At 34.9% G+C, this 26,773-nt stretch overlaps 1 long non-coding RNA gene across 8 annotated transcripts in view; it reads right to left on the bottom strand.

Annotated features, from left to right (window-relative positions):
* LOC115934336 (uncharacterized) overlaps positions 1–26,773 on the bottom strand; it is a 1,028,101-nt gene that overhangs the window by 311,143 nt on the left and 690,185 nt on the right. For all 8 annotated transcript variants that reach the window (XR_008678952.2, XR_008678953.2, XR_010133507.1 and 5 more), the window contains one exon: positions 12,625–12,664. This is a non-coding gene — a long non-coding RNA (uncharacterized lncRNA). The remainder of the gene's footprint in view (positions 1–12,624; positions 12,665–26,773) is intronic.

Below are 26,773 nucleotides of genomic sequence, written 5' to 3' on the forward strand. Positions count from 1 at the left end.
AACTTTGCTTATCTCAAAATACCAACAGGCTCTCATCTTTGTAGACTTGCCTCCATTACTTATCCTCCTTCTGTCCTATATCTGGTGTCTTGTTCCTTTGTAGCACTAATTTCCCTCATTCAATAATAAGTCTTCACTAATTCTCCTTAAAGTTGCTTTTCAATATTCCTGTCTCTCTAATTAGTGATACATGCACTTCTTTCTGTTATTTCCCTTCTCATCAAATTGTTTTTTCATGCTCTCCTACCATCTACCATTTAAATAGACTTTGATCAATCTTTTCCAAGAATCTTATCTCAGATCAGCAACCACAGTAACATTTTAAAAACGAATAAATACTTGTCTTTGTATATATTTGTCTTCCAATACCTGTTATAGATTTTTTGAAGGAAAGTGTAATAGTGCACAGAAATACTGAGATTTGTTCCCTGGTGGAAAATGGCTGACTTTAAAAATGGTTCTGCTCACCACAGAATTGAACTAACTTATCTAGCAAATTTATCACATTCCAGAGTCTTATACACTAATTTTCAGGTGCAAACATTTATTGGATTAGCCAATATAATTATTGGCTTCAGGCCCCTAAGAATAGCAGTATAGTATTCTGTTTAAAGCACAGATTCTGGGATAGACTGCTTGGATTGAATTGTGGTCCCATCACCTTCTAGCCATATGACCTTAAACAAGTTTTATAATGTTTCTGCTCCTCAGTCTTTCCATCTGTAAGATAAAGATATTAGTAGGGCTTTTACAAGGATTACGTGAGATAAATACTTATAAAGCACAAAGAACAGTGCCTTCTCATTGCAAATGCTTTGTAAATGTTAACTATTGTTTAAGAATAGAGTTTTAAACCAAAAAAAAAAAAAAAGCTAATAAAAGAGTGGTGTGGGCCAGTGTGATTTTCACTGCACCCTGATAGAATCCTTTGACAACTGAAATCCATACTAGAATTAACAGGCAAAGCAATCTGGGCAATTCAGTATTCACTGTTAGTCAATATATGGAGTGGCTAGCAAAAGCCAGAAGATGATGAAAAAGTTTTCTCTTAAAAGGAAAAGAAATTGTCATTAGTAGATAGGAAATAGATTGAAATGTTCACATTATTTGTAATGACAAGAGATGTTCCTTTTCAGATAATGCATGAGAGAGCCAGTCCTAACTCAGAATCACTTGGCTATTGCTTCTTTCAGTCCATTGTCCAAAAGTTCACCCATCTGTAGTCCCTTGAGGCAGAGTAAGCACTGAGACCAAAGACACTCCTACCTTCTGCACAGGCAACAGAATCTGGCTGGAGAGAATGCATTGGCATTCTAAGCTCTCCTGAGTCAACAAAACTGATAAGACAGAGTCAGGATCTGAGCAGACTGGACTCAATATTACTTCTTGTGAGATATGAGAACAATGAGTTTCGGAAAGAATGAGTGTCTATATGGGACAACTTTCAAAGTCATACAGACGCTAATGTAAAAAATATATACAGAACATTAGACTGATTCATTTTTTTCCTCCACAAAATAAATTCCCTTACTTTCTTTCTATCACTAAGTTTAAGCCACATGACTTTTGCACAGAAGATGGGCAAGAAATTCCAAATACAAAAATAATTTTAAAATGTCAACAAGTTTTCCTTTGGTAGAAAGGAAAAATAGACGATTATTCTGATGTCAGAAGGAAGGTAGGAAAAGGACAAGAAAGAGGAAGGAGAAAGAAGTTAAACAATTTGTTTTCCTCTTATTTTTAAGGCAGAACCAAAAGAAAGTTAGTATGTAGTGAAAAAAAACTCCTATAAAATGCAGGAAAAAATAATACAAAATTGTATTTTTACAGTGCTACTCATTTTGACCTTTGACAAAAAATTGTTCCTCATCCAAAAAACAATGGCTTAGCTGCAACACATTAAAAAATGCAGTGACACATTTTTAGATAGATAATGAGAGGCTGGAGTTTCTATTATTTCAGCATTCATGTCATTTTGAAATGATGCAAACATTCTTGCATGTTTCTATTGGGAGCCAGAGGACCTACCATATGGTCCTGCAAATGGTGGCCGTTTGAGCAGATTTACTGGAAACACAATGCGGAAGCAGCCAAGATTCAGAAACAAACAAACGTGGTGCTTAGTCACTTGAAGGCAAACCCCCAAATGTTGACGGTACCTGGAGCGCAGAACACTTCTAGAACAAATGCTTGTGGGATACCTTGTGAACAGTTACATAAGGGACATCTGCACAGAGGTCAGGGAAGACCTCAAGTTTAGTAAAAGCATGAGCATATGGACTGACTGCTTCTCTTCAACCACCATGATGACTCTTTAGCTATTCCTCAAACACAATAAACATCCTGAAGTATCAATTGTGGACCCAATTGGTAAAAGAGAAATAGATCTAGTAAGGAGTTAAGACTTTAATAAATATTCAGAATAGCAGAAAAACAATTGTATTCAGCCCAGCCCAGCTAAAGTACTCCAGTTCCCTGCTTCCCTTGCAGCTAAAATTAGTAATTTAATGTCCATAATGTTGATACCTGAGACTCTTGGGAAGGTCCTTAAATGGGGGACATTTATCATTTTCATTGCCCTCTTTTCTGCTGCCTGGAACAGGGGCATCATAGATGCAATTCTAGATAATTTTTGTGACTATAAAGTTGCAACCTCATTATAGACATAGTAGATGAAAAAGATCAATGCCTGGGTTCCTGAAGGACTATGGAGGTTCCATTCCAGCTGTGATCTGCCTTTCTCCAGAAATAGCTCAGAATTACCTATGCTCAGCATAGTGTTATATGGAGAAAAATAATTTATTTAAGCCACCATTGTTATAGGATCTTTAGGCTGTCGCTTTTCTGGCTGGAAAGCTCGGTGGCTGGTGGCACCTTTGCCCAAGTTTCTGTCCTGCATCCAGGAAGAATGAGGTATGCAGACAAGTGGAAGGTGAATGAGATGAATAGGAGCTTTGAGTGTTACAACAACTCAGAGGAAACCCGCAGTGGGGGTAGCTCCTCTCTGTAGACAGTCATCTCGTGGAGTGTCAGCTGTCAGCAGAGAGGAGGCCCTGGAGAGGGTGGCTCCTCTTTGCCAGCAGGTTAGCCTGTCATCTCCAGCTACCAGCTACTAGCTCCAGCTACCAGCAAAGAGGGTAGCTCTTCAGCTGGTCAGCCTGTTGTTTCTCTGTCCTCTGCCCTGCTCTGCCTGAACCTGGGGCTTTTATGGACCTCAGAAGGGAGGAAGTGCATTCAGATTGGTCCATGGGTGACCATGGGTGGGCCCAGACGAGGCACCACAAGTCCCCACCCTGGTCCAGGGGACTGGCAGCCCAGCCTCCAGCCTTTAGGACCTTCCTGGCCTGAAGGAGTGGCCTTACCTGACTGCCCCCTTCCGCCCAGGAATCTGTCTGCCCTCTGCTTCCCTTCACAGTCCTGGGGCTCAGTCCCAACCCTGCTCAGAGATCAGAGCAGGCCCTGGGAGAGGAGAGGGGCCAGGCAGCCAGAGCAGAAGTCTCTGAGCCTGCAGGGATGAGGGGATTCTTCCAGAAGCCCCTGAGGGTGCAGGCTGCACTTGGGAGGGCTGCCGCAGCTGCACCTCGGGAGCTCCTACCCCACCAACTCAGAAGGGGGAGGGCTCCCACTTGTCCCTGACTCCTGCCCACTCTATGGAGTGGGAGGCCCAGGTCTGCAACTGCAGGTTGGGCAGCTTCAGCTGCACCAGGGAGGGCAGATCCTGCCTGCTCCTGTCCCCCACCAAGAGCACAGGAAGACCTGGATCCACAGCTGCAGTTTGGGTGGCTGTAGCCCCACCCAGGAGGGCAGGATTCCTGCCTGCTCCATGGAGCAGGAGCCCTGGGTCTGCAGCTGAGGTTTGGGTGGCTGCACTGATACCCAGGGAGCTCTCACCCCAACTCAGAAGGGGCGGGACTCCCACTGGCTCCATGGAGTGTGCAGCCCTAGCTGCACCTCTTTGCAGCAGCTGGTGTGATGGTAGCAGCCGCTGCCATCACTATTATTTGTGTTTTGCTTCCTGAGTGATACAGAATTTGGTATCTAAAATAATAATGATGCATAAAATGTGGAGTTGATTGAAGGGAAGGGCTGGCAGGTGAATAATAAGGACTCTCTAATATCAATCAGACATTTCACTGGAAATATGGTTACCATTGTAATGTATTAGCAGAATATTTGACCAAACATTCACCTTTCTCATCTTAAACAGCAGACTGAGCCATCAGGTTACATTTTTATTACTCTTTGAAAATACTCTCCTATATTGCCTCCTCCCTGCATTACATATTACATATTATTTATTTTGAAATATTTCAGACATGCAAAAGGGTATTATGTAAATAATTACCCATATAATTATGTTATATACGGTATATAATATATATCATATATTATATATATGCTTTTTGTTATACATATAATCATATATATTAATGTATATAAGCATAAATTTTATACATATTAACTGTTTATTAATCTGTTCTCATGCTGCTAATAAAGACATACCAAAGGCTGGGAAATTTATAAAGGAAAGAGATTTAATTGACTCTCAGTTCAGCATGGCTGGGGCGGCCTCAGGAAATTTACGATCATAGCAGAAGGGGAAACAATACATCCTTCGCATGGTGGCAGCAAGGAGAAGCACAGAGCAAAAGGGAAAAAGCCCCTTATAAAACCATCAGATCTTGTGAGAACTCACTCACTCACTATCACGAGAACAGCATGGCAGTGACTGCCCCCATGATTCAATTACCTCCACCTGGTCACTCTCAAGAGAAGTTGGGATTATGGGAACCATAATTCAAGATGAGATTTGGGTAGGGACACAGCCAAACCATATTAACACGCATAATGTCATGCATTTGTTATATTTTATAGGCGTATTATCATCTATATGTCATATAACAATATAGCCACCACCCAGCCTGAGAAATAAACTTCTAAAAGCACAGTTGAAGACCTAGTTCACCTTCATCTCCCTACTCCCCTCTCTTCCCAGAGCTAACTATAATCATGACTTCAAGCTGTATTATTTCCATGTTTATTACACATCTTCTACTTATGTACCTGTCTCTAAATAATGGTATGCATATTATGTACATAAATGATATCCTATTTTATGTGCTTGCCTGAAAATTATTTTAGTTCAACTGTGTTTTAGGTTTATCCATGTTGATAAATCCAAATCTATTTCATTAGTTTTATTAGGTGGATTTCCACTGGATGACTATACCAAATGTATTGGTTTGTTTATGCTGTTTCAGAGTTTTTTATGATATTGTTTTCCTATAAAATGCTGATACAAACATTCTATATTTTTTCTTGTGCACTTGTGGGAGAGTTTCTCTATGACATAGGGTATGCACATATTTAGCTCTACTAGAGATTGCCAAATTGCTCCCCAAAGTGGATGCAAAAATTTAAACTTCCACCAGCAGCTACATATGAGATTGCCTATTTGTCTACAGCCTTGCCAACACTGTTATTGGCAGACATTGAAATTATTGCCTAGTTTAGGAGCATGACAGATATTTAATTGTGATTATAATTTTGCATTTTCATGGTTTCTATTGAAATTGAAAATATTTTCATATATTCATGGGCTATACAGTCCTTCAACCAGGAAAGTGACTAAAGGAGTATCTAAGTCATAAGAATCAAAAACGGTAAACTAAAACTACAATTCATTAAATTTTATATAATCAACATTCTAAACATAAGATCTTACAGATCATTTCTGCAGATTCCACTGGGTAAAGTTTCTGGAATCTGAGGTAATTCAAGATCCCAAGAAAAATAAATAGGAAACTAAGGGGGAAAGGCTGCATTTTATTAGCCTAGGGATAAGATTACAAAGACTCCAGAAGAAAGAGAGAGAGGGAATGGACATGTAAGCACCAAAATCTCTTTTATTTTTGTTGACTAGCTCCATTTTGCTATATGAAATCTATTTTTATTCCTGTATTGCTGCAAACAACTGCAACTTTGAAATCACAGTAGAAGAAATAAAACATTTCCATTACATAATAGTTTTTTACATTGTTTATACGTTTTATTCTCTTTAAACCTGCAATTGTGTGCAATTTTAATTCAGGTGTCTTTATTCTCTCTTACTTTATAAGAAGATAAACATTTATTCAGAATCTATGTGTAAGTTATCTCACCTCTCTATTTTAAAGATACAGTTTCATATTCAATCAGTCATTTAATAGTGTCTTTTGTATATTCACCATTACCTTTGAAGGGGCATACACAAGATACAACTCTAGACCTAATCAGCATATGCACAGACTTCATTGAGCCTACATTCTGAACATGAAGCCAAAACTTGGTGAGGCACTTTTGGAAATAACAGAATGCTAAACCACAGTACTAATTATAATTACAAAAGAGTTTCAGAAAAAATGTAGCAAAGTTTGGTTCTAAATATTAAAGGATGTTTCATGATCTGGATCTTAAAGAATCTATCAAATTAGAAAATGTTGAAGTCAGGTGGGATATTACTCTGAACAGGAACATAAATTAAGAAGGAAGCTGAAATTAGTATGGTACAGAGTATTAAAATATATACTTAGAGTCCAAAATAGTTATTTGATAGATGTGGGAAATTGACTGTATGAGCCAAATGGTAAAAGATTTTAAAAGTTGGTAAACCAGTTTGACGTCATTTCTGCTGGATTATAAATTCTTAGAACATAGCTTACCCCCAGTACCAGTGAATGTAACCTTATTTGGAAATACTCTTTGCAGAAATTCAAATGAAGATGAGGTTATACTGGATCAAAGTAGGCCCTACTGTGATGACTAATGTAATAAGTGAAATGAAATTTATAAACACACACACACGGAGAATGCTATTTGACAACACTGGGCAGAAATTGGAGTGAAGCAGCTGTCAAGAAAGTACAAGGATTGCAGCAGACACCAGAAGCTAGGAGAACAAATTCTGCCTCAGAGATTCCAGAAGAGAGACTCCCTTCTGATTTTGGACTTCTAGCCTTCAGAATTGTAAGAGAACAAACTTCTGTTGTTTTAAGTCAGCCAGTCTGTGGTTATTTATAGCACTGCCCTAGGAAACTAAAACAGATCCCTATCTAACACCTCCTATAAAAATAAAATCCAAATGCCTCACTTAAAGTTTAAATTTTTTATTTGAAATAAATATAGATTCATGGGAAGTTGCAAAAAAAAAAAAAAAAAAGTACAGGGAGTCCCCATGTACCCTTTACCCAGCCTCTTCCTCTTCTAACATCTGTGTAAATAGAATGAGGTATCACATCAAGGAAACTGATGTTGGTACAATCCATAGAGCATATGTACTTTTCACCAGTGGCACATGCATTCATGTTGGTGTGTTTGTGTGTGTATAGCTTGATATAATTTTATCACAGCGTAGCTTTACATGACCATTCCACCAATGAAGATACTTATCCCTAGAGCCACACCTAGCCCTTAACCTTTCCCTGACCTCTGGCAATCACTAATTCTCCATCACTGTAGTTACGTTATTTCATAAGAACTGGAATCATACAACATGTATGCCTTTGACATCAGCTTTTTTCACATCATATAATTTTCTTGAGGTTTATTAAGTTTGTATATCAATATATCATAATAGTTTGTTTCTTTCTATTGCTGAACAGTATTTCATGATGTTGATGTATAACAGTTTGCTTGACCATTCACCTACTGAAAGACATTTGGGAACTTTAAAGTTTTACATTATTAAAAATAAACCTGCTATGAATATGTATGTGCAAACTTCTATGTGAAAATAAATTTTCATTTCTCTGGCATAAATTCCCCAGAATGAAAATGCTGGGTCATATACTAAGACCAGTTTTAAAAATAACTGATAAAATACTTTCTAATGTAGCTAAACCATTTCACATTCCCGTGTACAAGTGATCCAGTTTCTCCACATTCTCACCAACATTTAGTATTATCACTATCTTTAATTTCAGCCATTCTGATATATGTATAGTGATATGTTATTGTGATTTAAATTTTACTTTCCTAATATTTAATAAATTTGTACATCTTTCATCTTCTTTGGGGAAACATCTATTCATGTGTTTTGCTCATTTTCTAATTGTATTTTTTTCAATGTTGATTTTTGAGAGTTCTTTATATAGTAGAAATGCACGTTCTTTGTTGACTAAGATTAATTAATATACTTTCCATGTCTGCATCTTGACTTTTCACCTTAAAAAAGATTTTCACAAGGCAAAAAATTATAATTTTAATGAGGCCAATTACCAATTTTTTCTTTTGTGGATTGTCCTTTTGGAGTCATATCTAAAAACTCTGGGGTTAGGCCATGGATGTTTTTCATACATATATTATAAATGTATTTTTATATATACATATAAATACGTGGTATACATCATATTTTTATATGTACATGTAAGTATGTGCTATACATTATAAACATGATTTATAGTTTATAATACATGTATACCACGTATTTTTATGTTGTATAATTTTACTTTAAGCCCATGATCTATTATGAGTTAATTTTTGTATAAGGTGCGAATTTACATTAAGAATCTTTTTTTTTCTTGATGATGGATGTTAAATGGCTCTAGTGCCTTTTTTTTGGCAGGAAACCACTCCTCCACTGAATTACTTTCATTTCTTTGTCAAAGATTATTTAGATATATTTGTGTAGATATATTTTTGGATTCTCTATTTGGTTCCATTGATCTATAGGTATCTTCTTCTGGGAATACTACATGTTCTTGATTACTGTAGGATGAATGAAGTAGATCTTTCCAAATGTACTAGTCAGGATTCCCTAGAGGGACAGAACTAATAAGAGAGAGATGTATATTAACTTATGCAATCACAAGGTTCTACAATAGGCCGTCTGCAAGCTTGAGGAGCCAGGAGAGCCAGTCAAAGCCTCAAAACTGAAGAACTTGGAGTCTGATGTTTGAGGGCAAGAAGCATCCAGCATGAGTGAAAGATGTAGGCTGGGAAGCTAGGCCAGTCTCGCCTTTTCATGCTTTTCTGCCTACTTTATATTCGAGGGCAGCTGATTAGATTGTGCCCACAATCGAGGGTGGGTCTGCCTTTCCCAGCCCACTGACTCAAATGTTAATCTCCTTTGGCAACGCCCTTGCAGACACACCCAGGATCAATACTTTGCATCCTTCAATCCAATCAAATTGACACTCAATATTAACCATCCCACCAAAATAGTCTTCTTTCATTTCTCTCATTAGCACTTTTGTAGCTTTAAGCCCTCGACTCCTACAGATGTTTTGTCAGATTTACATGTAATAATTTTACTTTATTTGGTGCTATTGGGAATTGCATTGCATTTTCTATTTTGTTTTTCAATTGTTTATTGTCAGTATATAGAAATGCATTTAATATTTGTGTGTTTGCTGAGTCATATGGTAGTTGTATTTTTAGTTTTCTTCTCCTTTTTTTGAGACCGAGTTTCACTCTGTCACCCAGGCTGGAGTGCAATGGTGCTATCATGGCCTACTGCGGCCTCAACCTCCTGGGCTCAAGCATTCCTTTGACCTCAGCCTCCCAAGTAGCTAGGACTACAGGCATGCACCACCACATCCAACTAATTTTTATTTTTTGTAGAGATGGGGCCTCACTATGTTGCCCCATTTTTAGTTTTTTGAAAAACGTCCTTAATGTTCTCAATAGTGGCTCTACTAAGTTACCTTTCACCAACAGTGTACAAGGGTCCCCCTTTCTCCACATCCTCACCACCATCCATTATTGCCTATCTTCTTAATAAAAGTCATTTTAACTGTGGTGAGTTGATATCTCACTGTGATTTGATTTACATTTCTCAGGTGATTAGTGATGTTGATTTTTTTTTAATGTACCTGTTGGCCATTTGTATGTCTTCTTTTGAGAAATGGCTACTTAGATCTTTTGCTCACTTTTAACTTTTTTACTATTGAGTTGTTTGAACTTCTTATACATTCTGATTATTAATCCCATGTCAGCTGTGAGTTTGCAAATAATTTCTCTTAGTCTGTGGGTTGTCTCTTCACTTTGTTTATCTCTTCAAATATTTTAGTTAATTTAAGGCATGGGAAGGAGGTTAGTCACCTTGAATATTTGGCAACTCCACTTCCCAAATTAATGCAATTACGAAAAAGTCTCTTGGTTATCTTTCCAGGTTTTCTTAGAGTTCTCTATACAATGATATGTAATGATATCTCTATACAATGATATGTATTGTATTTAAGATATGATTGTATGATTTGTATATGCTCCAGTCAAATATAAGATACTATGGAATATTTATCCATGATATCACTTCCAATTAAAAATAACATAATATTTTGGCTGTCATAAATATACATTTGTGCTATAATTACAATTTTCAGGACTAACACTCTTAGTAGTTTCCATGTAAAATCACTGCCCTCATTGATCTTGCATTCTAGTGGAGTGATGGAATTTTCTCTGAAAATGCTATTCCACCTCTACCACTTGATAGCTGAGTGTCTTGGGAGAAATTTGTTAACCTCTCTGGGCTGCAGTTTCCTCATCTGACAATTGGGGAACACGTCTAACTGGTAGTACTGTATGAAAAGTAAATAAAATATGTAAATGTCATTAAATGAGACCTACATAGTGAAAGGCAGGACAAACATGGCCTCTGGTGTTTGATTCCCATGTGTGTGGCCTTCCTTAACAAATTGCTTAACATCTCTGCCTCAATGTCCTAGTTTTTAAAATTGAGATAATAATGGCACCTCTCTCATAGGACTGTGAAGAATAAAAGAGTTAATAAATGGAAAAATGGTACAGTTTAGCTCCCAACAAAAGTTAACTATTCTCTATTATATCAAAATAAGATGTAGAATATACTTCCAGTGAATATGAAAACAAAAAAGCCCATAATTTGATAGGTACATTTTAGAAAGAAGTATGGCTAACTCAGAAGTCAAGTTCAAATAATTTCTTACCAGAAATCATTTAAACTACTTAACCAGGTTTAGAGCTTGAATTGCACTTACCTAAAATATTTCTTCTAATGAAAAATAAAAAGATAATAAACCATAGCTTACTCTTATCTGTTCGCTCTTTACTTTCTATGGTAAATACTAAATCTTCTGATCTTTAATTATATGTGCTAACAGTAGTCTCACAAAATCTAATACCGATCTGTAAACATGAGTTAGACAATATTTGTAGAACTTGATATAATGTTAATTTACAATTTTCTGCTCTACAAATGTTTGCATAAATAATGAATTGAGGTGTTGATGTTTCCATGATCTTTGTTTAATTAGACACTTTTGGCAATTCAACACAATTGTAAGGGAAAAAAATGACAGATAATTTCTTCTTTGCATTCAATTTAATTATGTAAGCTGTTTGGAAAATAAATTTCCAAAAATCTTTCACATGCCACTGTAGCTTCTCTGTCCCAACTAATGAAAAACTACTATGTTTAATTTGTTATAAAATATTCACAATTCATTTTAATAATTTCAGAAAAAAAGATTAATGGTATTGTTTTAGAAAAGCATTAATTACAGAGATACTCCCTTCTCTGTAGATCTTTCACACACATAGGCACAAATAAATTTCTCTTTCTTCTAGAAATCTATAGATCAAGAGGTGAGGGCAGCATTCTCTAATTTAGAATATTCATTATAAATCTATAAATGAAGGCAGTAATAAAATGTGAACTTGAAATTTAGGATGAATTTAGTTCTCTCTCACAAATGCTTTGTGGTGTGGTGTGTATTGGTATACACCCAAACATATGTTACAAACACTTGACTAGAAGACTGAAAATGAAGCCCCTTATCCTAATTCAAATATTCTTTTAAAAAGTGAATACACTGTCAGGATACAAATAAAACTGTTAATGTGTATATCACCACGTTAAAACAGTGTCCTTGTTATTATTCCATAGCAACTGACCCTAAAGTAATGCCATGGGTTGCCACATTCTGCCTGTTAACTTCAAGCATCCGATTAAACTTATTCCTTCATTATTAAAAAAAAAATAGGGTTAAAAAAGTCTGAGGATTCAGAAAGCAAGATCAGAATAAACAAGTCTACCTTCAAAGGCAAAGAATGTTATAAGGAGATGCGTGTGCACGTGTGTGTGTGTGTAAGTATGTTCAGAGGATTTCAAGATGTTCTAGAAATTCAAGAAGCTTTAACTTTGTAACACAAGGACAGGGAATTAGGAAAGAGGGGAAAAAATAAGAAAGTGTTTTTGAAAAACTAACTGCCACTTTGAACACAGAAATAACTGTATAGAAGGGAAACAAGTCTATAAAAGAGCAACAGATTAACTGAGCATCAAACACCAAATATGACTTAAATAAATCACATGTACATAAATTATTGTGTAATGTTACACATTAAAGGCAAAAATAATTTTCCCAATGGTTTCAGACAGAAAACAATAAAACAACAGGCAAGCGAACTTTGAGGAAACCAGAATCAGAACAGCATTATGTTTTTCATCAGTGAGAGGAAATGTTAGCAGATAGCGGAGCAAGGTCTCAAAGCAGAGAGGGAAAATGTGATAAAATCTAGAATTCTATATCTCAACAAATTATTAATCAATTTTTACTTGATAAGCAAAGTTCATTAATGCAAAATTATTCAACATTTACTTACATAAAGAGTTCTTCCCAAGGAAATTATTTGCACATCGATTCTGGAAAAGTGAGAGAAAAAAACAGTGAATTTTTTTTAAGGCCTAATTCTCAACTTCTTTTCACCCCTTATTCTAAAGCAACAGTAGAGAATGGGGGAGAGGTCAGTTAAGTCCTTTTTAAATGCTGCTATGAGGAAAAGTTAAATGCTAGTAAATTAAAACTATATGGTAAATTGGTTTTTAGGAGACGACTCTCCAGCTATCTAAAAGATGTTAGGACTTAGGGTTCTATGAAGAACCAAAAACAACTGTAATCAGCGATTGTTGATTGACGATTATACTGTTGTAAAATATAGTCATAGTTCAAAAACATGTAACACAAAGTCAGCATGATTTTAAGAGTTAGTGAAATATAAAAAGTAAAAATACACTTGCCATTGACAGTAAGACTATTCACTATTGAACGGCACAGCTGCAGTGACATTAGAAACTAGAAGAGGAAATGGAACTATGTACAATACTTGGTTCTGAATCGAACAACAGTTACACAATCATCATAATAAACCAATTTTTAATTTTCAACTTTTAGGATCAAACTGTGCAGAAAGCAAAACACAGTTAACTATTTGTAACATAATAGGATTAAATATTATCAGTCTTAAAGCGAAAATTAATGTGAGGATAGAGGCACTAACATGCTTCTCTCACAAAATAGAAATTGGAAACATGATGTTTATAGTTGTTAAAATTTGGACATTTCAGTAGGTTTTCTAAAAAAGTAACAAGAAAAATTAATTGAAAATTTTTAGGATATTAAAATTATCAAGAATTGGAATAAAGAAGGTGGGAGGGGAGTTGAGGGTAGAGAAATAAGTTAATAGCTCATCTATCACAAGCCAAGGACAATAGAAAAATATCTATAGTCGATGAATCAGAAAATAACAGTATAAACATATGTGTTAGCTATGTGAAGGCAAGCAACAGAACAGCTCTGAGCAGACATTAATACAGCCTCAGTGAGCAGAGCTGGGCATGCAGAAGGTTAGGGCAAACAATTGCTGAGTTTAACTCCATCAATAACATATAATTTATTTTTTAAGACTATGTATACCACTCTGAGGTTGTTTTTAAAAATTAAAAAAACAAATGTATATGTCCTAAGTTTTAATGGTATTTTACTTATTGTGAGATAAGTTTTGACAAACATGGTGTTAAACTAATACTTCTAATAAGTTCAAACAAATGATAAATTGCATTCTTTATATTGCTATCAAAAAGAATAATTGGAATTTTTTAAAAATACTTTTGTGAATACTTTAATATTTCAGGTATTATTTTATGCCATAAAATATCATTGTTCACTTTTGTGAAGTAAAAAATATATAAATATATTATAAATTCTACCTACAGATACTTTTCCTAGATTTTTCTCCTTTACTTTTTTCATTTGTGTACAATTAATAATTAACAACTTAGGTTTCTGAATCCTAAAAATTTGGAAAATAATAACATGATTAACAATACGAGCTAGCATTATTAATTGAAGATGATGAGTCAGACACTGCGCTGACTGCTCTAAAGGCATTATCTCATTTATTAGTCACAATAGCCTTCTCACTTATGAATTCTCGTGACCTCTGCTTTGAATACAGGGAAATAGAGGCTAAGGTGGCAAAGCATCTTGCTCCAGATTTCCTCTTTCATTTAGTCAATACATATTTATTAAAAATGCATCATTCAATAGGTTTTGTACACATCAATGGGGAAAAAAAAACAGACAAAACAACATTTTCCCCTGATGGAACTTACATTTTAATGGGTGGTTATACCATTAACAAATAAATGAAACAAATATATTGTGTAGTTTTCTACAAAATAATAAATATTATGAAGAAATGGATGTCATAAAACAAATTGGTACACAATTGCAATTTAAACTATGGTTGTCAAGATACATCTCGTTAAGAAGGCAGAATCTGAGCAAAGATTAGAAGGTTGTGAAGACAATAGCTATGTGGATGTATGCATGGAGGTCACTGAAGGCAGGAGTAACCAGTGGAAAACTTTAAGACAAGAGCATTAGGACATGTCTGGAGGAGAGAGTTTATAAAGAATAACAGATGTGGAGAAATAGGAACACTTTTACACAGTTGGTGGGACTGTAAACTAGTTCAACCATTGTTGAAGACAGTGTAGTGATTCCTCAAGGATATAGAACTAGAAATACCATTTGACCCAGCCATCCCATTACTGGGTATATACCCAAAGAATTATAAATCATGCCGCTATAAAGACACATGCACACGTATGTTTATTGCGGCACTATTCACAATAGCAAAGACTTGGAACCAACCTAAATGTCCATCAATGATAGACTGGATTAAGAAAATGTGGCACATATGTACCATGGAATACTATGCAGCCATAAAAAAGGATGAGTTCATGTCCTTTGTAGGGACATGGATGAAGCTGGAAACCATCATTCTGAGCAAACTATCTCAAGGACAGAAAACCAAACACCGCATGTTCTCACTCACAGGTGGGAACCGAACAATGAGAACACTTGGACACAGGGTGGGAAACATCACACATCGGGGCCTGTCGTGGGGTGGGGAGAGCGGGGAGGGATAGCATTAGGAGATATACCTAATGTAAATGATGAGTTAATGGGTGCAGCACACCAATATGGCACATGTATACATATGTAACAAACCTGTACGTTGTGTACATGTACCCTATAAAGTATAATAATAATTAAAAAAAAGAATTTCAACTTTTACTAAAAGTGTAATAAGCTACTCATAATTCTCAAAATGTTATGACAAATAAAACAGTGACTATGCCTGAGTGAATGAGGCAATTCTCAGCAAGAAAGTCACACTCCAGCTTAGACTGGAATTATTATTAAGAGCCCACTGCATGGTCTGGAGAGAGGAGTGTGGGCAAAGGAATGAGCAAATGACATGTTAAAGATACCAAGTCATGGCCGCATGTGGGTTGTGAGAGAACAAAGTTTCTGCACGAATGAAAATCAGAAGACTTGGATAAAACCAAACATTACAATTTAAATGCTATATAGAGATTTAGAAGTTTTTTTTTTTAAATGTAGGCTATTTGGTACCAGAGAACATTTTTAAACAGCTTGTTTAGGTGTCACTTCTTATTGTAACCTATTCTGTCAGGCAAAATTAATAACCTTCTATTCATTCACTTGTAGAAAGTGGTTCTTAAACTTGGAATCGAACGTGGTGTTTTTTTTCCCAAGAAGATTCCACTGGTGGTGCTGTGGAGGATATGCTCAGCAAACAAATTTAAAAAAATTTAAAAGCATGTACTGTTATAGGGTTTCAAACTTAGTGCAATGGCAGCCCAGAGAAATGAAGCAATTGATAATTATGATAGGTGGTTGGGGTGACATATAGGGGTTGGTCTTCCAAGGACAAAAGAATCACAGGGGTATTGAAGGGGAATACTTGCATACAGAAGACAAAATGAGGCTTAAAAACAAGGACTGGATGATGACTTGGTTAAAGTACAAAATTGTATGCAACCTAAAAACCTAGAACATATTTCACAAGCTACAAAACTATTTACCACATTTTGCTTGCATTTAACAGTTAATAAAGATGAGGCTTCCATCTGTGAGCACCTTTTCAAGTACTAAGATAAGCTTTTCTGATTCTCATCTGAAACGTCAGAATTTTGAATTTGGTAATATTTAATGTTTCTATCAGTTCTATAAGTCTACAAAATACCAAAGGTAAAATTGTATTTTTTTTTTTTTGCTAACCTCCAAATCACTTTCACCATTTAGACTAGTTATTTTTCTCTAATGTAGAATCTGACTTGTGTTAGATGTCATTTAGTTCTATAAAGGCAACATGAAGGCTTTTATGATGATTTACGTAATCAAATAAATATTACAAATGCTAATTACCACAATTACTTTTATCTCCCCTAAAAATCAAATATTCAGATGACCTTTATGTTGCTTGTTAGATGTCCTCCCTCTTTTGTGAGCGTCACACAAAATTGCTTGTTCTCTGCGACAATTTCCTCTTCTGTCACTAACATAAGCAAAAGCTAATTTTCTCATAGACACAGAAAAAAACTTATTTAAATACTATATTACTCAGCAAGAGGTAATGTAAAATTTCCAGCTCAAGGTATCTTGTATCATTATTGCCCCACTCTTGTGGATTTCTTTGAATAGAAAGATACTAAGTAGGCTTTCTACAGACGAGAGTGTAATAAAATACCTAGTAATTCTTTTACAATTAGTGGAAAAAACAGAATAATAAAAAATATATGAGTTGTAGTATATTTCCCTCCAAAGGACATACTCAGTGCCTGCTCATATTTATATTTAGGATTGAGCAATTGTGTTATATATTTTTTCTGTATGTGAATTTTTTGGTGATGTCCACATAAGTGCTATTTATCCCAATCTTTCCCCATATGCTGGGAAAAAAAATTACTTTCTTAAAATTATCTTGCATATAACACTAATAGTTTACTTTTTACTTTTTAAAAAATAAATTATACAATTTGAAATGTAATGAAGAAATAATATTGATTTCAAGTCTTCATGAAAGAGATCTAAAAAACTAATCTATTACTTCTATTAGTGAAATAAAACACTACATTTCAAAAAACTTAAACATAGTTTAAATCAATACTTTATTTTAAATTATTAAAATATTAAAAATATTTTAAATTATAAAATCACAAATCCTTATTTAAATTTCTGAGACTATGACATTTATCAAAATCTGATGATCCCTCATATAGAATAAAACAAACATTATATTTTAGACTCCATGTGACTTAGAAAATACTAGGGTATTAAAAATAATTTATGTTTTGGTTTTCTTTCTCTCTTCCCCCAAAATATTAATTATATATTAGACATTGTTCAAGAGATTACTATAGATATAGATATATAGATTCATAAATATATAAGTAGAGTATGTTTCAGATTCACTCATTGAAAATACCTTTTCTGGGCCTACTCCATGGAGATGTAATAGTAAACGAGAGAAAAATTCTGCCCTCATGAAGTTCATGTTTTACTTCAGTAGACAAGCACAAATAAATGAATACATAAGCATGTCATTTTTTAGTAAGGGAAATGAGGAAAAAGAATAAAGCAGAATGGTGGGGAGTGATGGAGCTAGTGGACATTTTACATTATGAAGTTAGGGAAGGTGTTCCAGTAAGTGTTCATCAGAGAGACTTGGATAAAATGAGGAAGCAAGCTGTGCAGTAAAAGATTAATGGTGCCCAAAGAAAAGTGGCTCTTTGCCCCCACCCCTAGGAGGTAACCTCTAAGTCCTTGAAAAGTTCCATCTTATGAATGACTTTGTTTTCCTGAGGGCCTGGGACCATGCTAAATATTCTATATTAACGATGTGATTTATTATAGGGGGTCTTGGGCCACAGAGTAACAGCTCAACTTCTAAAGGGGCTGGAGTCTAAGGTCAGTAGTGTGAGTGTTCAGCCTTGTGTATCTGATGCATCCCCAATAAAATCTTTGGATATTAATGCTTAGTATAGCATTCTTATGTTGACAACATTTTATGCATATCATCAAGCGCTTTTTTAGGGAGAAATGAACACTGTCCACATGATACCACTATGAGGACAAATGAAAATTCTACCTTTGGTTATCCTAAATTCTGCCCTGTTTTTCTGTTGCTAGTTTTAATCAATATCCTTTCAGTGAAACACTATGCATTCATGAGTATAATGGCTATTCTCAGCTCTATGAGTCTTTCTAATGAATTATGAAAACCTGAAGTAGTCTCAGGAACTTCCTGAAGTTTGTACAAGCCAGATGAAAGTCTCAATAAAGTTCACTATTAAAAGAGAAACAGTAAGTACAAAGAACCTGGGGTAAAAATTAATTTGGCACCTTCAAGAAAGTAAAATGAAAACTATGACTACAGCAAAATTAGGAGTAGGAAGGAGAAAGCTAGAAAGTGATGACACCAACAGACTTACATAGGTCCATGATAAGGTATTTGGAAGTTGTTATGAATGTGAAGTGAAGCCATTTGAGAGTTTTGATCAAGAAAAAGACATAATCTGTATTTATTCTTTAAAGCACAAGTCTCACCTGCTTTGTAGAAAATTCACAAAATGGGAGAAATATTAGAAGTAAGGAGACCAGTTAGAGGCTGTTGCATTAAAGTGTGAGTAAAATGACGGTCTTGTGTACTTGGTGGTGGTAGGCGAGTGGGAGGGTTAAGATTGTGAAAAGTTGTCAGATTCATTACATATTTTGAGATTACAGATGGCAAACCTTACTGATGGATGGGATGAGGGTAGAGATAGAAAGAGAGAGATCAAACAGGTACTCCAAGATTTTTGGCTTGAACAAGTAGGTATCTGGGGCTGCTAATTACTAAGATATGAACACTGAATGACCGAGATGTGAGGAAGATATCAGGTATACTACTGTGGAAGAGTTTAAGTTTGAGCTAAGTACTGGATATTTGTGCAGAGATATTTAGTAGACACTTAAATATACGTATCCAGTGCTATGAGGTAATATCATAGATAAAGATATATAATTGAGAATTATTAGAATTTAGATGGTATAGATTAGGATAAAGTATGAAACATGGGTCAAATCTATGCCACCACCTTTTTTTATGAATAAAGTTTTATTGAAACACAGTTATGCCTATTCATTTCCCTATTGCCTATGGCTGCTTTCACACTACATTGACAAAGTTGCACAGTTGTGATTGAGACTGTGTGACCCAATAGCCTCATTATTTACCATTTGACAATAAGGTTTGCTTATTCCTGGTTAAGATATTATTTTAAATCATGAGACTTGATGGGATCACCTAAGACAGTAGTGCTTCTCCTAGAATCTTCTTTTTGTGCCTATGTATATGCTAAAGTATGTGGTTACACTGAAGATACAAATTTTAAAGCCATCAGTAATAAAAATATAGTGAATAATCAGTAACATAGGTCTAGATGAGATTGTCTATGAAATAAGAATAATTGAATAAAACAGTCAGCAACTGAGCCCTGGGAAATTCCAATATTTAGATCCTGGGATGAGGGCAATTCAAAAGGGAAGTACCTTAGATGTGTCAATAAAGGTAAGGTGAGTGCATGTGTCCTGAAAACAAAGTGAAGAAAGATAATTTAAAATTTCCTTATTGATTCTCCCAATGTCCTCTGATTTCATTGTGGTTCAATGTGATATGAGTATTGTGATTCACTAAGTAAACAAACCCATTAAGAGAATGGTAGCCTTGCTGAAAACAATCAAATGAATAACCCTCCTCCCCAGAAAAATAAATAAAAACAAACTCAACATAAATACGTTGACAAGGTTTGTGATTTGGAACTTTCTACATACATTATTTCACAAAGTTGTCTTTGAAAAAAGCATGTATTATTCCCCAATCAAATGAAGTTCAGCAGGGTCAATCTTATTGAAAATTGTAAGGCTCATAAAATTATATTTTTCTTTTGCTTTCATTCTTACTTCCCCCCAAAATGAATCATTTTCTCACATCATATATTCAATACTCTCTTTCTCTATTGATTATGTCTTCCTGGAATTTAATCGCTGATAAAAGTTCTTCTGTCCAGCTGATAAGTATACTGAGTGATATGGTTAAGTTTTGTGTACCCACCCAAATCTTATCTTGAATTTTAATCCCCATAATCCGCATGTGTCAAAGGAGAGACCAGGTGGAGGTAATTGAATCATGGGGGCAGTTTCCCCCATGCTGTTCTCATCATAGTGAATGATTTCTCATGAGATCTGATGGTTTTACAAGGGGCTTTTCCCCCTTCTCTCAGCACTTCTTCCTGCCACCTTGTGAAGAAGGTGACTTGCTTCCTCTTCACCTTCTGCCATCACTGTAAGGTTCTTGATATCTCCCCAGCCATGCTAAATTGTATCAGTTGATCCTCTTTCTTTTATAAATTACCCAGTCTCAGGCAGTTCTTTATAGCAGTATAAAAACGGGCTAATATACTATGCCTAACGAAAGTGTAAACATCTCTCTTAGTTTATTCATTTATATATAATTACAAATCATATTAATTGCAAACTTTTTTTATAGAAAAATTACATACAGAGAATGATTCTGAGAAAATGGCAGAGTAGGAAGTACCAGGAATCTTTCTTCATACCCAGATAACAATTGCACTGGGAGAACCATCTGATATAACTGTTTTGGAACTCTAGAGTCCATTGAAGGCTTGCAACATCTAAGGGAAGACCTGAAAGGTAAATAGCCATTAATTTCAGTCAATTTCAACTCTTATCACAGTATCAACTGTCAATCCTCTCCCACCCCAATGGCAAGCAGCAGTGCACATTGCAGGAGTGGCTTACACAAAGTTTTTGAGAGTCCAGGTTGGAAAAAGGACTCTGTCTTCCAAATACAAGGGATCTGTGTTCTGATCTTTGATTGATGCTTCTGATCATTAAGATGCAAACACAAAAGCAAGTGACTGTTGTTTTTGCACCTCTCGCCATTGTTGTGAGACCCTACCCCTCCCACCGAAGTGATTTTCAGGAGATTTCATAGGCCAGGGCCTTTTTAAAACTTTCATATATTTTTTCTCACTTAGTCACCAAACATTAAGGAACAACACTTTCAAAAACAAACACATACATGGAGGAAAACAGAAAGTTACTGTACATGCCCAAGGAAAGAAGCCACCTCGGAAAAGACCTGTAAAGAGTTTAAGGTTATAATTCAAGCTGATCCTCAACACGGAGGCAGCCTATAGTGATACAAACAAAAGGAGCAAACCCTAGGGAAAGGGAAGTCTCTGATTTCCAGAGTCATCATATTATTGAAATCAAATAGTGTTTTCAATAAAACAAAACAAATCACAGATCATACAAAGAAACAGAAATGTATGGTCCATCCAAGGGAAGATACAATATAGCAACAAGAACTGCTCCTGCAAAATACCTGATGGAGAATCTACTAGCCAAAGTTTTTGAGCAACCCTTTTGAAGATGCTTAAAGAATTCAAGGAAGACATAGAGAAAGCTAAAAATCAGCCTGAACAAAATAACAATATAAATAAAGAGATAAAACACCTAAAAATCAACCAAAAAGAAAATCTGGAGCTGAAAAGCACAATTACGGAAATGAAAAGTTCATTAGAGAAAGTTAAGGCAATTTTGAGCATCCTATATCTAGCAAACTGTCAATCAAAAATGAGGAAGAAATTAAGACATTCCCAGATAAACAAAACCTGAGGGAGATCATTCCCAATAAACCTGTTCTGCAATATGCTAAAGGGAATCTTGCAGATGAAATGAAAGGTCACTAAACAGTAACTTGAAGCTGAAATAACTAAATAAAGATTTCAACACAAGTATATACATAGGCAATTATGAAAACTAGTATTATTATAACAATGCTCTGTAACTTTATGTTTGTTTTCTACACAATTTAAGAAGCTAATAACATCTAAACATATTAGTTTAGGTTTATGGACGCACAATGTGTTAAGATGTAATATTTCAAAACAACAACTGAAAGGGCTGGGGATAAAGATATAAAGAAGCAAAGTTTTTATACCTTACTGAAGTTAAACTGGCATAAATTTAAATTAGAGCGTTTTAACTTTATTGTGTTAAAAGTACTCCCATGGTAAACACCAACAAATAGCTAAAGAATATACACAAAAGAAAATAAGAAAATAATTTAAATCTTTTACTACAAACCAACAACACGAAAGAAGATATTAATGCAGGAAATGAAAGACAAAAATGTTATAAAACCTATGAAAACAAATAACAGAGTGACAGAGTCCCTTCTTATCACCTACGACTTTAAGCATAAATAGATTGAACTCTCCAATCAAAAGACAAAAACTTCAGAATGAATTTAAAAACAACCATGATCCATCTATTTGCCATCTACAAGATATTTTAGATCTAAAGACATGTGCAGGTTGAAAGTGAATGGGTGGAAAAGAATACTGCATATCAATAGTAATCAAAAGAGAATATAGGTGGCTATATTACTATCAGACAAAATAAACTTTAAATTGAAACAGCTTACAAGAGCTAGAGAATACTGTATATTAAAAGAGTTTCAATACAATAAGAAGATATGAGAATTATAAACATGTACACACCTAATTACAGACCAAAATATATAAAACAAAAATGGACAGAATTGAAGGAAGAAATAGGAAGTTCTACAACAATGCTTGGAGACTTCAAAATTCTACTTTCAATAATGATAGACCAGACAGGAGATAAGTAAAGAAAAAAAGGCTTTAATAATGCAATAAACCCACTAGATCCAACAGACATATACAGAACACTTTGCCTAACAGTAACAGAATACACACATTCTTTTCAAGTGAATATGGGACATATTCCAGGATAGACCATATTATGATATGAGCCACAAATTAAGTCTCAATAGCCTTCAAAAATAGATACGGTACAAAGTATCTGCTCTGACTATATAACCAAACGAAGTTAGAAACCAGTAACAGAAGGAAAACTGGAAAATGCACAAACAAATTTGTTTAAGTTAAGTTGCACATTCTTTTTTTTTTTTTGAGACGGAGTCTCGTTCTGTCTCCAGGCTGTAGTGCAGTGGTGATCTTGGCTCACTGCAACCTCCGACTCCCGGGTTCAAGCGATTCTCCTGCCTCAGCCTCCCAAGTAGCTGGGATTACAGGCGTGTGCCACTACACCAAGATAATTTTTGTAAGTTTAGTAGAGACGGGGTTTCACCGTGTTGGCCAGGATGTTCTGGATCTCCTGACCTCGTGATCCGCCCGCCTCGGCCTCCCAAAGTGCTGGGATTACAGGCGTAAGCCACCGCGCCTGGCCGTTAAGCAGCACATTTTTAAACAACCAGTAGATAAAATAAAAAATCACAAGGGGATTTAGAAAATACCTTTAGACAAATGAAAATGAAAACTCAACATACGAAAACTTATGGTGTTTGTCAAAACCAGTTCTAGCAGGGAAATTTACATCTATAAACAAACAACCCCATTAAAAAGTGGGCAAAATATATGAACAGTCACTTTTTTAAAAAAGAGATACATGCGACCAACAAGCATATGAAGAAAAAACTGCAACTGTTGGTGGAAGTGTAAATTAGTTCAACCATTGTGAAAAACAGTGTGACGATTCCTCAAAGACCTAAAAACAGAACTGTCATTCATCCCGGAAATCCCATTACTGGGTATCTACCCAAAGAAATATAAATCATCCTATCATAAAAACACATGCATGTGAACAGCATTATTAACAAGAACAAAGACATGGAATAAATCTAGTTGTCCATCAATGGACGAATGGGTAAAGAAAATGTACATATACATCAAGGAACACCATGAAACCATAAAAAAGGACAAGATCGTGTTCTTTGCAGGAGCGTGGATGGAGCTGGGGGCCATTATCCTTAGCAAACTAATGCAGGAATAGAAAACCCAATGCCACATGTTCTCACGTATAAGTGGGAGCTAAATGATGAGAACAAATGGACACATAAAGAGGAACAACACTTGCTAGGGCCTATTGATGGGTGGAGAGTGAGAGGAAGGAGAGAATCAGAAAAAATAACTAATGGGTACTAGGTTTAATACTTGGATAATGAAATAATCTGTGCAACAAATCCCCATGACACAAGTTTACCTATGGAACAAACCTGCACATGTACTCCTGAACCTAAAATTACAGTTAAAAACATTAAAACATTTAAAAAGCAGAAAGATCTCAAGTGAACAATCTATCTTTACAACTTCAAGAGCTAAAAAAAGAACAAACTAAATGCAAAATTACAGAAGGAATGAAGTAATAAAGATTAGAGCATATATAATGAAATATAAAAACAGGAAAAAAAATAGAGAAAATCAATTAAACCAAAACTTAGTTATTTGAAAAGAAGTATAAAATTACAAACCTTTAGATAGACTAAGAAACAAAATAAAGATTCAAATTACTAAAATCACAAATGAAAGTGAGGACAATACTTCCAGTATTATGATTACAAGAGGGTACTATAAAAATTATGTGCCAACAAGTTTGTTAACCTAGATCGATTGGATAAACTCCAAGAAATAGAAAATCTACCAAGACTAAATATTAAAAAAAAATCAAAACTCTAAATAGACCTATAAATAAAAAATCTCCTGAAACAGAAAAAAAAACACCATCTGATGATTTCACCGATACATTCTATCAAACATAAAAAAAAAACCTAACACCAATCATTCTAGAACTTTCTGAAAAAATTAAAGGAGGGAATATTTTCTAAATTATTCTTTGAGGCCAGCATTGCCCTAATACCAAAGATGGACAAAGACAGTACAAGAAAAGAAAAATCTAAATCAATATAATTTCTTAACATTAATACTAAACTCTTCAAAAAATATTAGTAAACCAAATTTAGCAGCATATTAAAATAATTATACACTACAAAGTGGGATTTATTTCTGGAATTTAAGAATGGTTTCAGATATAAAAATGGATTAATATATCACATTATTAAAGGAAAAAATAGAACAATTGCAATTGGGAAAATACATTTGTCAAAATTCAACATCTTTTCATAATAGAAACACTTAGCAAACTAGGAATAGAAGAAAACTACATTAACATTTAAAAAGTTATATTTTGAGGTGGGTGGATCACCTGAGGTCAGGAGTTGGAGACCAGACTAACCAACGTGGGTGAAACCCCGTCTCTACTAAAAATACAAAAATTAGCTGGGTGTGGTGGCGCATGCCTGTTATTCCAGCTACTCAGGAGGCTGAGGCAGGAGAATTGCTTGACTTCAGGAGGCAGAGGTTGCACTGAGCCAAGACAGCGTCACTGCACTCCAGCCTGGGTGACAAAGCGAGACTCCGTTTCAAAACAAACAAACAAACAAACAAACAACCTGCAGTGAACATGATATTCAATGATGAAAGATAAAAACCTTTTTCTCTAAAATCAGGAACAAGGCAAGTGTACCCATTTGGCCACTCCTATTCAACATCATACTGGAAATTCTAGCCAGAATTTAATAAAATAAAATGCAACTAAATGGGGAAAGAAGTAAAATATCTGTTTGCAGATGACATGTTCTTATATGTAGAAAACCCTAAAGACTCTACAAAACAACTTGTTAGAACTAATAAATGAATTAAATAAAGCAGCAGGACACAGGTGAGTATACAAAAATTAGTTGCATTTCTATATAATAAAAATGAACAATCAAAATATGAAATTAAGAAAACAATTCCACTTACAATAGCATCAAAAAGAATGAAATAATAAGGAATTAACTTAATCAAGGAAACAAAAGACTTGTACAATTAAAACTATAACACGTTGCTGAAAGAAATTAAAGATATAAATAAATGGATGGGAAGACATTCCATATTTATGTATTGGAAGGCTTAATATTATTAAGATGTCAATACTACAAAGACCCATCTATAGATAGCAGGTATATATACCTGCTATCAAAAACTCAGTGACATTTTTGTAGGAATACAAAAACTTTTCCTAAAGTTCATATAAACTCTCAAGGGACCCCCAGTGGCCAAAACAATCTTAAAAAGTAAATACAAAGTTGGAGGACTCACACTTCCAGATTTCAAACTTCACCACAAAGCCACAATAATCAAAATAGTGTGGTACCAGCATAATGACAGACATATAGATCAACTGAATTGGAGAGATTCCAGAAATAAACTCTCACATATTTGATGAAATAATGTTGACAAGGATGCCCAAACTATTGAATAAAGAAAGGACAGTATTTTCAACAAATGGTGCTATGAAACTAGATACACACATGCAAAGGAATTAAGTTGGGTCCGTTCCTAATGCCATGTACAAAATTAACTCAGAATGGGTCAGAGATGTAAGCATAGGTTCTAAACCTCTAAAGCTCTTAGAAGAAAATATAGGGGAAAAGCTTCACATGCTGGATTTGACAATATCTTGGATATAACACCAAATGCAAAAGTAACAGAGGGTAAAATAGACAAATTGGGCTTTATGACAATTAAAACTTTTGTGCCTCAATGAACACTAACAACAGAGTAAAATCCAACCTACAGAATGGGAAAAAATACTCAAAATCACATATCTAATAAGGTATTAATATCCGAATAGGTAGACAAATCCCAAAACTCAACAACAAA

This window comes from Gorilla gorilla, chromosome 3 (assembly GCF_029281585.2).
Source record: "Gorilla gorilla gorilla isolate KB3781 chromosome 3, NHGRI_mGorGor1-v2.1_pri, whole genome shotgun sequence".
Taxonomy (NCBI): domain Eukaryota; kingdom Metazoa; phylum Chordata; class Mammalia; order Primates; family Hominidae; genus Gorilla; species Gorilla gorilla.